Source organism: Melanostigma gelatinosum (assembly GCF_949748355.1).
Source record: "Melanostigma gelatinosum genome assembly, chromosome: 11".
Taxonomy (NCBI): Eukaryota; Metazoa; Chordata; class Actinopteri; order Perciformes; family Zoarcidae; genus Melanostigma; species Melanostigma gelatinosum.
Window position 1 is genome coordinate 12,276,122 of NC_136644.1, and position 15,597 is coordinate 12,291,718.

The window sequence follows — 15,597 nt, forward strand, 5'->3', positions numbered from 1 at the left end:
GCAAAATAAATTCTTTTCCCTGCTTGTCCTCTCCGCTGGTGCACCTCTCAGCTGTCCCCGTGCAAGTCTCTACTGCGCGTGCACGTGCTGGGGCCAGATCGATTTGGCCCAAGGAAGACGGGTCTAATAAGCAGCTTAGCCAATCACTGATTAAAGAAATAAATGAGTGACTTACAATTAAGCCAATCAGCACCCTAAAAAAGACTTCCGGGAGGGCCATTCTCATCTGGCCCACGGCTGCGAGTGCCCGTGTCTCTCACCAGTGCTCGTGTCTAGTTCTCATCTCGCGTGTTCTCGCTACCCAGCTGGACGACGGTCACCGGCTTGCGGTAAAGAAACACGAGGAGGTGGATAAAAACCGGCACATTTTATCAAAAATAATTGATTGTGTCAAGTTTTGTGGGGCTTTTGAGTTGGCTTTGCGTGGGCATGACGAGACTGACTCCTCGGACAACCCTGGCGTGTTCAAGGGACTGGTGGATTTTGTTGCGTCCCTCGACGGTGTGCTGGAGGAGCACCTGGAGACAGCCAGCATTTTTAAAGGGACGTCGAAGACTGTACAAAATGAGCTGTTGGACTGCATGCTGTCGGTTGTAAGGGATTACATTCTGGAGGAAGTAAAGAACGCTGATTTTATCGCCATTCAAGCAGACGAGACGACGGACATTTCCACCCAATCGATGCTAACGGTACAAGAGCGTTTTAATGCTCTGGCTATGCTCTCCATGGAGAAGGAACTTGTCAGGGACATGCCTGACTTCAATAAGAAGGTCATTGAGAGGTTTGCCACTCAGAAGAGCAAAGTTCCTTTACAAATAACTGTCATAAAAACATGCAGGTTTCCTCACCGCACTGATTGGGTGTTTCTCCAACAAACAAGGTTCATTGTAGGGGCATCTTAAAATATACTTGTTCTATTAGACTATATATGATATTTATATTTTATTATAATATATTCATGATATTTATATTGTATATTTATGATTATATGGTATTTATATATCATATTATACTGAATATTATTATTATATGATATATATATCAGTGTTGGAATAAATGATAACAATGTAACTGCAAAGTACTAATGCGTTTTTGATACTTTATTTTTTTTTGCATTGAATTATACTATTTGCTGAAATTGATTGGATGGCCCTACTGTGAGGGCTAAAACTCACCCCACAGAGAAGGAGGCCAGAGCACACGTGTGTCCGCTGCTTTTACAGTCGACACGCTGCAAATAATAACTCTACCAAAACTGGTTTACAATTAAAAGGAATTTAATTCCACTGATGCAAGTACGATTACAGTTAAACATTGGAGTACATACTCCTATGAAATATTACAATATTAACCCACTTTGGAAAAAAACTACCTCTGGTCCCATGAGAACACAGCCGTCGCTGGGGACCACATGCTGAAGAGGCAGAAAAAACACTTCTAACTCCGCCCACATATTCGTTCGCGACTCCTCCCCTCCCGTCTATCTCAATTTCTATTGGCTAACTTCTCTACACACTTCTGTAAACGCCTATCTCCACATCTCTCTCTCCCTGAGCAGCTAACACATTCAAATTCTCAGTTATGGCTTAATTCCTTCTATGATAATCCTTCAGTATAAAAGCTAAACTTCTGCAACTTTGGCAGAAGCTTCATGTCTTTTAGCTACTAACCCTAAAACACTTTATGTTTATCTTAATGATGCATTCCCAATACACTTATGATTATGACGAATTATGAATTCTTAAACACTTTTATTTTATCTACTAAACACACCGTTTTTTGCTCAAATTTCTTACACTACCCAAAAAAAATCCACCAGCCGCCACTGGTCGTAGCAGATACAAATACCTGATGAAGACTTCATGTAGAAACATCGTAGATACAAATAACATCAGTTGAAGATGGAGATGGAAAAACGACAGAAAAATGTACCAAAAGAGTGATGACATTGGCTTCTGAAAACATGGATGCAAGTTTGTTGCAAAAAGAGGGTGTGTTTTCTATCACATTAGATAGGCCATAGATTACTGACACTATGACAAAGCTTTTCCATACGTCTGTGTGTGTGTTTGTGTGCGTGTGCGTGTGTGTGCCTGTTTGTGTTTTGTGAGGGTGAGAGAGGGTGACTCATGCCCATTGTTGGATGCACATTGGCAATGAATGTACATATGAGCATAACCCTGAGTCAAAGCTACACTTACCACATGCACACACACAAACAAACATGCTGACAGTGACACAGAGAGAGGTTTCGCTTGAATACACACCTGTCCTTTCGCTCTATGGTACACAGCACACAGCCTGACCACAGACTGTGCTCTAGTGTGTGTGTGTGTGTGTGTGTGTGTGTGTGTGTGTGTGTTTGTCTTTGTATCCCGGTGGGGACTTTGACCTGACTGCACACAGACCCATGGGGACTCGTGTCACCGTGGGGACAAAAACTGAGGTCCCCACCGGCAAACCCCTCCTACAAGCTTCAGAACAGTGTCTAGACATGCCCCATGTAGTTTTCTCAGAAGTCCCCTGGAAACCATTTTCAAGAAAAAAATGTGTGTGTGTGTGTGTATGAATGCTCCCCTAGTGTATACACACTAGTACTGCAGTCCCCATGAGGTAGGCTGTTCTTGAAGTGTGTATCGCTGTTTGTCCACTCTCTATTGCCCCCTATTGGTCAAAAGTAGTATTACAGTTTGGGAATACACTTTAAATGTGTCTTTTTGACCAAAGATAAGCATGAATGAAATGCTACATTTGATAAAAAATAAATATATGTATAAATAAATAAATACACAAATACTTAATATTAATATTGATATTATTTATATTGCTATAGTTTTTTAAAAATTTGCATGAAAACAACGATAACCATAATGTATATTGTCTATATATTTCTCATGTAAAATGCCTGTTTTAAGTTTCTTCCATACAATTGTAATGATATTTTACCACAATTCATTATCTCATCATTGATATTATTGACAATAACAACAACAATTATAATAATAGTCTATATTTGATTTATTTTGCCATGTCAGAGGTGTAAGATCAATAAGGTCTTGTTTTGTTGCACTGCTTTTTTAAAACTAACTTTTAAACAGTGCTCACTGTTCAATGACAATGATATTGATGATAACAGACAAATGCAGGTTTAGAGTTGTATCCATAAACATAAAATAGGAGTAGAAAAGACATTTTCCTTTAAATCAATACAGCAGGATGGTTTGAGGGGCGGCTATTTTCTTGTGTACACTTACTATTGCAATCGTTATATTAGGCTAATCTCCGTGTAAACTACATATGGCAAGTTGCGGACTCACTGAGAGGTTTTGCAGTAATGACTGAAAAGACAAGGGGAGTAGTAACATCACAAAGCATAGAGAGTCGCAACTTAATGCTTCATCCACACACTCTTGTACAGCGTGGGAAAGCACATTGATATAGCCAGATGCCGTTCTTGAAGTCGGAGAAAAATAAGTCCCATTACTCCCATTATTCATTCACTTGTTGGCGTGTGTGTGGGCTGGTGTCAGCAATGTCTTGCTCCTTATTTATTTATGTTTTATGATTTTGGACTCTACAAAATTAATTGAATTATTTATTTATTATATCTTTAAGCATGTTATAGCATTCTGTGTCAGTTTTTGATTTGATTGTTCTATTATTATACTATTCAAATGCTATGCATCTTCTATAGTAGGTCTATAATACGCCAACTGAAACAGTATAGGGTTACGGTGGTGTGCTTATATATTTACCCATAGTGTTAATACTTAAAGTGCTTTCCTGTTATTTGTAGCCTATAGTATCACTCTAAAACATATTTTACTGTACGATGCCTTCAGCCTGAAATCAACAGGGTGTGAGCTATTTATTCAGGTTTTAGGAGCAGCATATCAGACAGGATATATTACGCAGCAGGATAAAGAGTCGTGAATTTCTACATTGAATAAAATATACTAGGATAGTTTGGGTTTGGTTGTCCTCCAAGGATATTTGAATATTTTTGACTTAAAGTATGCAATTTGACATCATTTTGGACCACTATTACGACCATAGATAACGCTGCAAAAGCTAAAAAATAAACTTTCTGTATAGGGAGTTAGGGCGAGGGACTGTTAGACCCAGCGATGCTGCTGGCCACCAGCCCGCTGTTGTGACCATCTTCTGTAACTAGTGAAGCATTTAAGCATAGTGGAATTAGCAAGCTAGCTAACTAGCCAGTTGTCTAGTTTGCTAGCCAGCTTGCTAATTTAACAATGCTTGAATGCTTCCCTATTTACAGAAAATTAGCCACCCAAGTTGCTACTCATCTGGCTGGTGCTGAAAGTGGGCCCTTCTACATTTCACTCTTTGGTGTACCATGATTTATTTTTCGCACCAGCAGTTCTCACAAGCAGCTGCGAGCTCATAATGCTTTTCTGACCTCTTCATATCAGTTTCTCTGGATGAATCATGATGGCAATTCATAACAGTGCAGTGCCAGTGTTTTTGCACCGTGCTTAAGTATGCTTAGTATGATTTTACAGGGCAAACATTTCCAGAAGAAACAAAAGGTCAGACAAAGCCTGTGATACATGTAAATAATGGAATAACTCCCTGCCTGCTCAGGAGAAAGATAAGCTACCTAGCTCAGTAGCTAGCCATCTGTCTCTGGAGCTAAGTCTGCTCTCTTCCAAGCTGCAACAACACTTAGCCACACAGACGTGCGTTGTCATTATAACAACTAACTCTTCAATAGACCACGGAAAACCGTAAAATGTATTTATATGGTGGCACCCCTTGTAGCTAGCAAAGCTCATTGTAAGTTGTTTTGTAACAACTAGCTATATGGTGGCTACAGGCCTCATTTTTTAACTCTTACTTTGAATATTCCCGTGGTGACCTTCTGATCTAATGCATGGAATCTGAGGATAAAACTCTCTTGCGCACAACACTATATATATACTATAGGAAGAACTTGGAGCAACATTGCATTGGGGTAAGGATAAAAACCCTGACTTTTTGTCCCGCCCTTCCGGACTGCCGAGTTACGATTTTCCAAAGTTCTGTACAGTTTCCCGTAGTGATTTATGGCATTTTGCATTCATTTGGCTTAAATAGACGTTCAGTTAATACCTAGAAAGCAATGGGCTAGCATGCTGACAATTTCACAGTAATTAAATCTTTCCACATAGATTGAGTGGTATGAAAATCAATGGGAAATTCCGTACACCTTTCCTGTAGTAATTTATGGCATTTTGACTTTATCTTGACTTTATTTGGCCTAATTTCCCCAGAAAAGAATGGGCTAGGAGGCTGACATTTTCACAGAAATTCAAGGTTTGTCCATTCATTAAATGGTATGAAAATCAAGTGGAAATTCCAAACACTTTCTCCATAGTGAACTATGGATTTTTGACCTAAGTTGGCCTAAATTCGCATAGAGAACAACGGGCTAGGACCCTGAAATTTTCACAGCCAGTCGACCTTTGGCCAAAGACCACGTGGTATGAAAATCAAGTGGAAATTCCAAACACTTTCTCCACAGTGAACTAAGGATTTTTGACATAAGTCGGCCTAAATTCACATAGAGAACAACGGGCTAGGACCCTGACATTTTCACAGCCAGTCGACCTTTGCCCACAGATTAAATAGTGCGAATATCAATTGGAAATGGACTGTGTTTATTTCACCCAACAGAAAGGATTCGAACCAAATGACATTTATCTTCCCAAGTGGCCGAAAGCCAGTTTACACCAGTCTTTTCTCTAACTTTTTATACTTTAAAACGGGGTAGAGTTTTGAATCCTTTTCTCCTTCAAAGAGGGGCTCGTCACCATTACATACCTATAATCTGGACGTCGTAACTGCAAGTTAAGGTCCCCAAAAACAGCCACAAAGGGCTTAATTGGGGCCTTAATCCCTTATATTAGTGGATTTTTTGACATATGCAAGAATGGCCATAACTTCTCAAATATGGATCCCAGAACCCACATATTGTGGACACACATTGTGGACTAGGCCTACAATAGGATCACCTGAATAAAATCCCTCTAGATTATCTAGAAAAGATTTTTGCCTGTATCAAACTCCGACTTCAGCATGGGGTACACGTCCCTAAACTGTACACCCTGTCGCACTCTTGGTGAGATTAGACCAACTTTTACTTCTGAAGATGTCAGAGCCCTGCTTTTTTAATATGTTGTAGACAAGCCCCAATGAGGCACATTCAAGTTGGATGGGACTCCCTAGCACTTAGCATGCCTGCGCGGGAAGAGGGGCAGTTGGCCTACATTTGAATGGGGCATTTTGAACGATAAAATGAATGGAAAGTGATTACCCAAACGGCCCATCCTTCAACTAGTCATAACTTCTCACAACATGGTTGAATTTGATGGGATATTATGAACTGGGTGAACTGGGTGAGATGGGTGAACTGGGTGAACTGGGTGAACTGGATGAGATGGGTGAACTATGGATTTGTCACCGAACTCGGCCCAAATTCCCATAGAAAGCAATGGGCTAGGACCCTGAAAATTGAACGGTCAGTCGACCTTTGGCCGATGACCATGTGGTATGAAAATCAAGGGGAAATTCCAAACACTTTTCCCATAGTGAATTATGGATTTCTCACCGAACTCGGCCCAAATTCCCATAGAAAGCAATGGGCTAGGACCCTGAAAATTGAACGGTCAGTCGACCTTTGGCCAATGACCATGTGGTATGAAAATCAAGGGGAAATTCCAAACACTTTTCCCATAGTGAATTATGGATTTCTCACCGAACTCGGCCCAAATTCCCATAGAAAGCAATGGGCTAGGACCCTGAAAATTGAACGGTCAGTCGACCTTTGGCCAATGACCATGTGGTATGAAAATCAAGGGGAAATTCCAAACACTTTTCCCACAGTGAATTATGGATTTCTCACCGAACTCGGCCCAAATTCCCATAGAAAGCAATGGGCTATGACCCTGAAAATTGAACGGTCAGTTGACCTTTGGCCAATGACCATGTGGTATGAAAATCAAGGGGAAATTCCAAACACTTTTCCCATAGTGAATTATGGATTTCTCACCGAACTCGGCCCAAATTCCCATAGAAAGCAATGGGCTAGGACCCTGAAAGTTTAACAGTCAGTCGACCTTTGGCCAAAGACCATGTGGTATGAAAATCAAGGGGAAATTCCATACACTTTCTGCGATGGTACACTTTCTGCTATGGTAAACTCCGTACACGTAGAAATTACGGCCTTTTGACTCAATTCTGCCTAAAGACACCTAGAAAACAATGGGCTAGGAGGCTGAAATTTTCACATTAAGTCAACCTCTGCCCCAAGATGAAATGGTCTGAATATCAACGGGAAATTCTGTACAGTTTTCCCATAGTGATTCATGGCATTTAGCATTTATTTGGCTTAAATAGACGTTCAGTTAATACCCCTAGAAAGCAATGGGCTAGCACGCTGAAATTTTCACAGTCAGTCGGCCCTTGGCCACAAACCACGTGGTATGAAAATCAATAGGAAATTCGGTACACTTTTCCCGTAGTAATATATGGCATTTTTCTTCATTTTAAAGTTATTTGGCCTAATTACCCCATAAAACAATGGGCTAGGACCGTGAAATTTTCACAGTCATTCCATCTTTGCCCCATCGTTAAATGGTATAAAACTCAATGGGACATTCCAAACACTTTTCCCATAGTGAACTATGGATGTCTCTACCCAGATGACACTTATGTTCCGACATGGCCTTCAACAGTCTTTTCTCTCAAAATGTCCACTTTAATTTAAAGTAGAGATTTGATTCATTTTCTCCTTCAAAGAGGGGCTCGTCACCATTACACACCTATAATCTGGGCCTCGTAGCTGCAAGTTAAGGTCCCCAAAAACAGCCCCAAAAGTCAAAATTGAGGCATATGACCTAATCTTTCGGCCTGTTTTGGCAAGTGAGAAACGGGCCATTAAATCGTAGTGAAAGGTTGGAACTGCCTGATTTTTGCATAAATCAGTCGCCTGTGATAAGGTGATGCAGGATCTAAAGCGAGATATCTGTAGAACCTTGGGAAAGCTAACTTCCGGTAGCAGCATGCTAACGACTTGAATCCAATTGAACCTTGAAGAGGGTCCTGTTTTGTCCATCATATGTGAATTTCATCAAAGAAGGCCATTGACAAGTGTTTTAAAATTGATCAATATTAAAAAGTGGTCACAATCCAGATTTTACCAGTCTTTTCTCAAACTTTTTATACTTTAAAAAGGGGTAGGGTTTTAAATCCCTTTCTGCCTCAAAGAGGGGCTCGTCACCATTACACACCTATAATCTGGGCCTCATAGCTGCAAGTTAAGGTCCCCAAAAACAGCCACAAAGGGCTTAATTGGGCTCAATTGGGGCCTTATTCACTTATATTTTGGCATATGCAAGAATGGCCATAATTTCTCAAATATGGGTCCTAGAACCCCCAGATTGTGCACACACATTGTGGACAAGGCCTACAATAGGACCACCTGGAAAAAATCCCTCTAGATTATCCAGAACTGATTTTTGCCTGTATCAAACTCAGACTTCAGCATGGGGTACATGTCCCTAAGCTGTACACCCTGTCGTACTCTTGATGAGATCAGACCATCTTTTACTTCGGAAGATGTCAGAGCCCTGTTTTTTTAATATGTTGTAGACAGGCCCCAATGAGGCACATTCAAGTTGGATGGTACTCCCTAGCACTTAGCATGCCTGCGCGGGAGGAGGGAATTGGCCTACATTTGAATGGGGGATTTTGCCAGGATAAAATTAATGGAAAGTGATGACCAACTGCCCCATCCTTCAAATAATCATAACTTCTCACAACATGGTTGAATTTGATGGGAAATTGCTTGGCAACATTCCCCTTGATGACTTGAATAGGAAAATATTGCGGAAAAATCTGCAGACCCTCTGGAATGCTATCTCCTGTTAGCAGCATGCTAATGACTTGAATCTAATTGTACCTTGAAGAGGGTCCTCTTGTGTCCATCATATGTGAACTTTAGCATAAAAAGCCATTTACAAGTGTTTTTATTGCACCCAACAGAAACAGCAACATGTACACATCATTAACAGTCTTTTCATAATATGTTAGTTAAATACACATATAAATACTTCTGTTGAATACAATGGCTTGTAAATAGTTGTAGTTTCTATTTTATGAATATCAATGGTTGTATAATTTTTTAACAGTTCAAAAATGCTTCTATTACTTAACTTCATTAGAAATGCTTGTTTCATTTCAATGTCCTTTTTTAATTGAATTTTTTTTTACATACTTTATACTAAATTCTAGTTGAGCAATAAAGTCTCAACTTAAGCAGGTATTTTATGTAATCCTTCCGTTTTAGTAATTACTATTACCTGTCTAAGTTATTAACAACGGCTGCAGACCAGGCCGAGCCTCAGAGCTCCCTCATGCTGATCGTGACCGAAGGAGTGGGGGATGGGTGAGGTTACGGTGGGGACAGTCAATGTCATGTTCTGTGTAAAGTACCTTAAGTTTCATTGCTGACATTACACAAAACCTGACGTTTACCATCATCATGGGGACCATGGCGTGGCCCCTCCCCCATCAGTGCATGCGCCCGTGGAGAGGTGACTCACTGCCTCAGACTGTCGAGCGGCTCCACACACATGTAACTTGACGGGCTAGCTGTGGAACCTGGATGGAAATGGTAAGTTTTTAATTATTGTCCTTGCTCCTAATGTTGGTACATGTACTGCCATATAAAAAGAGCTGTTGCAATGTGCTGGAAGTTAACCGAGATGGACAGCTAATATTAGCTAACACTAAGCTAACATGTGCAGCTAGCATGTGCAGCTAACAGAGCTGTGAGTGGAGCTGGGTCTGGATAAAGGTGGAGGTGGGTCTGGATAAAGGTGGAGGTCTGAACAGACGTGAGTGCAGCTTCCTGCTGTCACAGTGTTTTAACACATTGATATTCAGGCTAAATGTAGCCTCTGCTCCAAGGAGATGAACTACAGCAACAAGGGCTCACATGTCCTCTCATCACACTGTTCACTGTTTCGGGCTTGTCACCTTTTTCACTCATGAGTTTGCAGGTATGCGATCTGAGACCAGCCTACCGTTAACGGAAGGCTGGACAACTAATTACAGTTAACTACAAATGGATAATTTACACATCGTGGGGCTTTTTTACAGTCACAAAATGATATTTAGATATTGTTTAGAATTTATATTTTATCATCATTATCTTTTCCCACAGAACGTGAATATTATGCTCAACAAAGAGACATATTTGACATATTGAGTCAAGGTTAACTTTAAAAAAAAGTATTTCTTCACATGTAAGCAGATATTGTAATTCAAATAACCATGGGTATTGAAGTAGAATATTTAGCCTCATACTTTCAGAAATAAGTAGATCACCTTACTATAATGCAGCCTATAAGACCAGAACAAATTACTTTTAATTTCAGTCAAAATGTAATAATAGCAGCTCAGGCAACAATTTTAATTACACAAAATTCTACCACTGCAGCTTGAAATACTGAGAAAGTCTTTTGTAATAGTGGAGAATATTATACTGAATACTTCAGGGAGTCTATTGGTTTCAATCCCAAACTGATCATACTCTCAGGGTTTAAATCATATAACTATTTAAAAATAGTCTAGACGCAAATGAAACACATTTTGACCCATCAAAGATGATGTTGAAGTTATTAGTTCATCGTAAACCATATTAACATTTCTATCCTCTAATATATTTGCAGGCGCTGATGTGACAGATGGCTTTAACCCTGAACAGACCAACGAGGTAGGATATGTCATCTTCTTTGGGTTCTTAATTGACAGTTAACCTGCTCGACTGTGAATGTCGAACAGAAATCAAAACAATGCTAGAGTAATTCATTTCTTACAGACTACAGCTAGTTAATCACACATATTAGACTTCCATTATTACGACAGTGTTTCCCACAAGGAGAAATTAAATAGTTTGCACTGCAGCCACTTATTCATAATGTCTGATGAAATATAAGTTGTAGTATTTGTTGTTTGGTTGTGTATTATTTTATTTATGTAAAACAGTGTCGATTGGTAGGTAGGTAGGTAGACTGGTAGGTCGACTGATAGGTAGGCAGACTGGTAGGTTGGGAGCCTGTCTAAACATTACAAAAAAATGATTTGTTTTTCAGGAAGAACACCAGCGGTCCAGTGACAATACCGATATTCTTGACCCCACTCCAGCTGATGTCGATGAGGACACAAGTGTTCCAGAGCTCATGAGAACCGACAGTGGAGTTGTAAGTTTATTTGCAAAACTTCACATTCTAACATGAAAAGGGCCATGACATCTGTCAGTTTACAGGAATCAGGGTAATATTTCCAGAGGCTGTGATGATTATTGAAAGCGGTAATGTGAAGTGCCACTACGAGACAAAGCACAAGTCTTTTGAGCTAACGTCTCGCATCTCAAATAAAGGCACAGGAAAATAAACCTAAGAGCCCAGCACTCAATTTCTTTTCTAAACATGTTGCCTAGTTTTAGTCTATTGTTTTGTCTTGACATTTATTATTGTTAAATGCTTGTGATTTTACAATGAAGAATATCCAAGTCTAATCCTTTCTTTTTTTAAGCTCAACAGACAAATGCTCAGAGACAAAAGAGAACCTCTATCAAGTTCTGAGTACAGTGATGAGGATGATCCACATCCAGCCAAAGGTAATATTTCGAGTAAATGTGAGGATTGTGAAAATTTCTGATAAAATATTTCTCTTGGAAAGAAAGCACACACTGTCCAGGTACATTGCTAGCCTTAATCATTTGCATGCCTTTTACCTTGCCTGTATTATTTATTGATTTATTTCCAATCACTTTCCCTAATACAGTTTCCTTAAAATACCACATGAGTGTTTATTCTGTGGGCACCAACAGATTGTAGACACTATTTGATTGGATGTATGAAATTAATTGAAAGTCTGTTATTCTCAGTTTTGCTTGTGTTTTAATAGGTAGTTTGGATGAAAAGATGCTGGTTGGAGAGGCCTCTGGTCAATCACACACAAAAAAAGGTAATCTTTTCAAAGTTGTTCAGTTTCTCACCTAGGATCAAGTTATTTAGTGAGTCCACTGACATGAGAATACATTTTATAGATTCCCTATCCAAAATAGAAATAAACTAATAAACTATCATGTATCGTTATGTAGTATGTAACTTAGTTAATACGTGTATTAAGTAGTTCAAATGAGCTCCACCTTTACCAGCTGCAACATTAAAGTGATACATTCATTTATGCATCGATAATTATTATCCAATGATTTCAGCCTACTATAAATATATTATTTTGTCCATTCTGCATAGTGAGTATACTTTAACTTTCAATATTACTCTGTGCGTTTCTATCACGCACCTGGTTTTTGTGTGCCCAGGTTTTGAGGCTAATGAAACACCATATTAAAGTAACTGGCATCATTACGTAAGGAAATATAATTTCACATCATCCAGTATATTGAATTCAGAATCATCTATGTAAAGGACTCATTTGTTCAGGTCAGTAGATCTCATCTAGTCCTAAATCACATAATGTCCTCTGGACTAAATGGACAATGACCAGTTGTTTTAAATGAAGTACTCCACTTGTGTCATGTAATACTGAAGCTAGTGTTAGTAAACCGTGTCTTTGTTCATACTTCTGCAACTACCGTCTATATTTCTGCTGCGAGTTCTATTTTTGTATTAGACACTGTTGCTCCAAATACTTATGTTACTGCAACTACAGGTTGTTCTACTCGTATTTTGTGTACTGCTACAGTCAAGATCGATACAACATTATAGCCTCAGTACTTGCTGGTTTTTGAATAACATTAAATTACTGTCTCATTTTATTCAGGGTCATCACAAACAAAAAAACAGAAGTGGACCAACGACGAAATCCAGGCTGTGGAAAAAACACTCATGGACCACATCAGATCTTGGAAGGTTCCTGGAATGCATTCAGACGTCACCACTAGCTCTCAAAGGAAGGAGGTGGGAGGCAGTGAAATTTTACACAAAAAACCGAATTGATGCACTAAAGTGAAAGTCTTTGCAAGAAAGGTAAGCTTTTACATTTGTGCACTATTGTGTTCAGATGGAAGACTACAGGTACAATCTTTGCTGGACATTTATGCACTTCTGTTGCTGGACGTTGTTCAATATTGTCAAATGGAAGGTTTAACAGGTTTTTTGTTTTTTTTGAAGAATTCATAATCGTGCCTGTTCTCTTTGACATTCCTCCTTTTCTTTGTTAAATATTTGAATATTTCTATTTGCGTTACGGCATTAAAGTTGTACGAATCTATTTTGTGATACACAAACATATTTTCGTTGTATTTTTTGTTATTTAAAACCATTTCACTACACTTAAAAAGTGTACATTGCAGTGCAGTTGTAATAGAAGTTGTACACAACAGTTGTGAGGCATTGAAAGGTTTTGAAACAGTAAGTGTTGAAATAATGTTTACAGAATTACAATTTAAGTATTGTAGTAGTCAAGTTCAGTATTTGTTTTGCAAGTGAAATACTACTTTGAAATATTATGCTGAGAGCATTGCAGTTGTGATACTGTGATATTCAGCTCCATCATTTGTAGGTTTTTTTTTCAACTGAAATACAAAGCACTGAATATCACAGTATCAAAACTGTAATGCTTTCAACTGTAATATTCAGTGTACTATATCTGAAAAATGCACAGAACTTTGAAATAAAGCTGTGAAGTTTGAACATTTCTGATTCTGATCTGACATTTACATTGAGTGGAGTTCAATATACACAGATGAGTCATTATACAATTACAACATTTAATGGTGAATCCACAAATGCAATATTAAATGAATTAACAAAATATAATACAGAAACAACTCTTTTTTTAAAATAAAGCTCTAGTTTCTATAAACTTACCCTCCATTGAATACCTTATATAGGCTTGAATACCTTATATAGGCTTGAATACCTTATATAGGCTTGAATTCCGTATATAGGCTTGAAAGACACATTTTTAACAGTGTCCCCTGGTGGTGGTTTGTATTATGACATGATAGGAGCGTCCCCGCTGGGATAGAAACACCAGACAAAAATTCAGTTTGTTAAATTTGAGAAGTTTTGATACTTGAGTTGATATTTTGGTTCCCAGGACCAAAACAAAATTTATGTGATGAAAAGTATGCCGTTATTCCATTCAGAAAATGAGGTCCCCACGCGTAACCTCTACACAGGCGTCCCCACCATGTAGCAAAAACGTGTATGTGTGTGTGTGTGTGTGTGTGTGTGTGTGTGTGTGTGTGTGACTGTGTGTCAAAGGACCTCCAGGGTATTCGTGTACACAGACAGCTCCTCACAGGCAAAAAGTCCTGTACAACAGCCTTACCCTCGTTTTGTCCCTCTGTTTTTTTATTCCATACTTCTCTTTTCATTCACTCTTTTTTGATCACTTACTCCCTGGTATTCATTTTCACCTTCTTCAGTCGCTCTCTCTTTCTCTCCCATAGGAGCAATAAATCTGCATGATTTTCCTTCGGAAATGTCCCCAGATGTGGCGTGTCAGTGTGTCATTGAGTCAGATTGTGGCGTGTCAGTGGGTGTCTCCCTTTTTGGACACGTGTGTCTGCATGCATAAGTAAATGTGAGTTGTGTATTTCAAGAAAGAAAATAAATGTTGTAATGTGAATGAGTAATATTTGATATACATTCATATTATATTATCAAGGCTAGAACACAGTTTGCACACTTACATCATGATAAACACACATGTCATTGTCAGTATCTCAAAGTGCCAAATAAAATACTTACGTCAGACTATTACAGAATGCATAAAGAAAGAAAGGAGGAAAAAAAGAACAAATAAACAGAAACTATAAAAAAATGTTTTACTTAAAGTGAAATGTGTTAAATCTTTGCCACAATTAGAGATTTGTATTAATTAGATTGTCATCAGACACATGGTGGGTCCATTTTGCTTTAATAAGTTGGTTGTGGTTTTATAATATTATGAGCTTTCGTACAAGTGCATACAATTAGTAATTGGCTATAGATTGTATTGCTTTAAACTGTACATCATTACAGGTATAATGATGCCTCTCACATTTATTTTCACTTCATATCACACGTTACTTTGCACTTTTAAACAGTTAAACCAGCAAACAATTTACTGCTTGTACTAGTGAGCCATAACTATGAGCACTGATCAGCAGCTCATTTCTATGCATCAACATTCATAAGGTGCTTTGCATTGACCATTTATGGTTGTTGTTGTGTAGAGCAGGGGTCCCCAACCTTTTTTGCGTCACGGACCGGTTTCATGTTATAAAATATTTCCACGGACCGGTGTTACGTCCCTACTGGTTTCTGGACCTACTGGTTTTCCTTCCGTGCGCGTGTTGTGTTCGCTTAACAGCTGCAGCGGTTTTCTGCCTCTGTCGCCTGTTTCGTCACACTTTCACAAACATATTGCTGGAGATCTAAAAGACACATCTCATATCAATTGCAGGGATTATGATTGTATAAGTGAGCACTGCAGCACAGCCACGTATGAAGAAATACATGGAAGAAAATACATTTATGGAAAGATCGCAACAACCTGGATTCGAACTCT

The 15,597-nt window shown here is 38.9% G+C and overlaps 1 long non-coding RNA gene across 1 annotated transcript; it reads left to right on the forward strand.

Annotated features, from left to right (window-relative positions):
- The first annotated feature begins 11,157 nt into the window (after nucleotides 1-11,157).
- LOC306785264 lies at nucleotides 11,158-12,996 on the forward strand. The gene is made up of 4 exons (XR_013772397.1): nucleotides 11,158-11,270; nucleotides 11,605-11,689; nucleotides 11,980-12,039; nucleotides 12,859-12,996. It is a non-coding gene; the product is annotated as an uncharacterized lncRNA (long non-coding RNA).
- Nucleotides 12,997-15,597: the final 2,601 nt, after the last annotated feature.